This window comes from Haliotis asinina, chromosome 4, assembly GCF_037392515.1.
Source record: "Haliotis asinina isolate JCU_RB_2024 chromosome 4, JCU_Hal_asi_v2, whole genome shotgun sequence".
Taxonomy (NCBI): domain Eukaryota; kingdom Metazoa; phylum Mollusca; class Gastropoda; order Lepetellida; family Haliotidae; genus Haliotis; species Haliotis asinina.
Window position 1 is genome coordinate 53,439,342 of NC_090283.1, and position 3,434 is coordinate 53,442,775.

Below are 3,434 nucleotides of genomic sequence, written 5' to 3' on the forward strand. Positions count from 1 at the left end.
TGCGGTCCCAAGCTAATTCCCCGACAACAATTCTTTTATTATAATTATCCTAGGCCACATATAAACCCTAAAAAGGTTACTATAAGGTCAAGGTTATTATAATAAGATAGAACAAGCTCATAATAAAACAATGCTCAAGAGACCAAAGCGTTATGATATAAACAAATAGGGTAATTTATGTAATAACTTGGGCATAAAAAACTAGAACATCTCACAAAACAAGATTGTGATAGCGCAAACCTTAGTGTGATGAAATCGACAACCTGCCGCAGGCATCGCGCACGTGCTTGTTCAGGTGACCCGTGATACATTCAGAGTGCCAAGCCGCCGTGATAAGTTACTACCCAGGTGTGAGATAAGATGACAATTTATCGCCGCTACTGTTCTCCATATTTTATAAATGATGTAGAAAGTCTTTCTTCATGAAAACAATTGTAAAGGTGCTGACCTCGAATGTAATGAAAATATGGATATGCTGTCTCTGTTACAATTGATTAATGTTATATGCTGCTGACGTTGGTCTTTTTAGTGACGACCCAGTTGAAATGATATAGTTCAACAATATTGTTCCAAAATATTGCTTTGGATATATATGGCTCTCACAATCTGTGGAAAATGTTAATACGTTCATCACCGATTTTCCACAACGTTTGATTAATAACTTTCGGCAAGACTTGCAATTGGTATCTACGTTAAGAGACAGTTCACGTTATGTCACCCATGTCTATTTTAAAAATACTTTAGAACCTGAAATATATTTATCTTGTCTTCAAGGTAAAAATATTAGAAACGCAGTCGTTAGATTAGGCTTGGTCTTGCAAGTCTCATAATCAATGAAGGTAGAAAACGTGTTATAGAAAAGTCTTTACGATTATGCCCTTTGTGTAGTTCTGGAATTGAAGATGAATTCCGTTTTATGTTTTTGTACCCAACTTTTAAGTTACTGCGAAGAAAATATATTGGCGAACGTTATTGTCCAAAACATGTCAGCTATACCGTTTTCGCTAATCTCTTGGCTTCCAAACATGAAGCAATGTCGTCTGATCTGGCATTTTAATATGTATATCACGCACTGAAATCTAAGACATTCTGTTGTATGATTATTTCACCTGCACACTGAATGTCAATACCCACGTTTCTAATTATTGAATGAAAGACTACAGCAGCATGAATAGATTCACATACTGTATCTGTTGTTTGTATACAGGCCAATGGCCTATCATGCAGTAAACACTTTGGACCTGAACATGGAAATTACATGTAAATCTCTCAGAAACAAAAGGCCTTAGTTTTGATAGCGGACCCGCGACTAAACCAATCAATATATTCGTTTATCACGACCAAAACATACAAATAGTCGACGTGTACAATTAACTTGGAATAAAACTTCATAGGAATGGTAGATATGTAACCACAATCAAACCACTAACCGAGAGTGCAACAAAAGACATGTATGCTTTATCGAAAAAAGCTGGGAGTATAAATTTACCTCTAGATTGTATTTTATCAGCTTTTGACACCATGATCGTACCTATTATGATATACGGATCCGAAATTTGGGGATTTGAAAATTTACTCATCATTGAAAGATTACACCTAAAATTCTTGAAACTTAATACTCACTGAGCAACTCTACTCCAAACTTTGCTCTCTATGGTGAATTTGGTAGAGAGCAAATTTATAAGAAAAATATGTAAACGAGTAATAACCTAGCGGCCTTAGATCGCTACTTCTAACAATACCTTGAAAATCTCCAGTACACTGTGTAAGTATACAGCCAACTCTCGTCAATCCGACACTCAATGATCCCACATTCACGTTAATCCGACCAAAAATTAGGGAACCATTTAAAACAGTGATCATTACCCTCGTTAGTCCGACATTCTCACATTCCGACTCCGACATACCAAGCTAGCAAGTGATCATTGTAAATACATTGTAAAAACATTCGGTAATCCGACAATCAACATAGCTGATCAGATAACCTGAACCTAAACAATCACCCAGATACGGTGGATAGACTGAGATATAGTTTCCATTTGGTAAAAAACATTCTTGAAGGTCACATGCAACCGAAATATCAAACATAATCAAAACGCAGTTATCATTTATTCATGATATATAAAGTGCATTGCTGAAGAAAAAAAATCAAATGAACAAAATTAACAGCGTATAATCGCAAATTATAGAATTAGTGGATCGTTTGAACTCCGTTTTCGCTGCATTAGTTATATGCACACTATAAGAGTCTTCTCGAGCCAGATGGGTGTCTGTCCTTAAATTTGGAATATAAATTACTTAAAGTATTGGGCAAGTTCAGAGCTGGTGTGTTACGTTTAAAGAACAACGTAGGTACGTTGCAAAATATTGATGTGTCTCAAAGAAATTGTTCTGCATATAAAGTCGATTTAGAAGATGAATATCACTTTTTGTTGAAATGTCCAGCTTATAAAGATTTTGCATGACGGCTCTTGTAACAGAACTTCAAGAACGATTTATAACCATTATGACAACAAGCGATTTTAACAAAATTGTCAATGAAAATAAGTAATAAGCAAAGCAGGTGACAAGATTAAATGACAATGTATTGTGAAAACAGCTTTTATTTTTCAAAACAGTTGTCACTATTTGATTTCTAGACAAACCTATGAATAAGATAATTTATCTTCGGAAATGTTGATGAATATTACAGCAACCTACATTAGTATACCTTATATCATGTCACGGAGGCGCACTCCACCCGATTGGTTGAAATTTCGTTCGCGGGAGAGAAATGTTCAGCGTCGTCAGCAAAGTAATTAAATGTCGAAACAAATAGTTTTAATGACGGTGTTACATTTATAACGGTGTCAATAACTTATTTCAAGTTCGTGCAACATGACTGGACTAATAAAAGTAGGCCTACACGCACCACCATCACCTTCCGCTTTGATAAGCTTTTGATGTTGCCTTGGAAAGACCAGTAGGAAGGCTACGTTCTAAAACAGTGTCTACTTTCTTTGCACCCTAATTTGGACATGTTAAATTAATTAAAATCTGCAAACATTCAGCAACTGACTCTTGTCGAGATGCTGTCTTGCTGAACTGTCGAGATGGTGTCTTGCTGACCCCAGTCGCTCTACGAGATACATGTTAAAAAGAAGCGAAATAGATTTCACCCCACAGTCAGCTTGTATTGCATGTGCTGAATCCCAGATCTACCCGTAGCAACCGAGTGCAGTCGTCTAGATTCCCTGCCCCGCCAACTTGTCGTGAACACGTTTACTGCGCAAGGCACATCTAATTAGTGTCAAGGAGTAATGATTAAAGCGTCCACTCGTCACGCCCATGACCCGGGTTCGATTCCCCACTTGTGTACAATGTGTGAAGCCCATTTATGGCGTCCCCCGTCCTTATGTTGCAGGAATATCGCAAAACTCTCTCACTCACTGTAC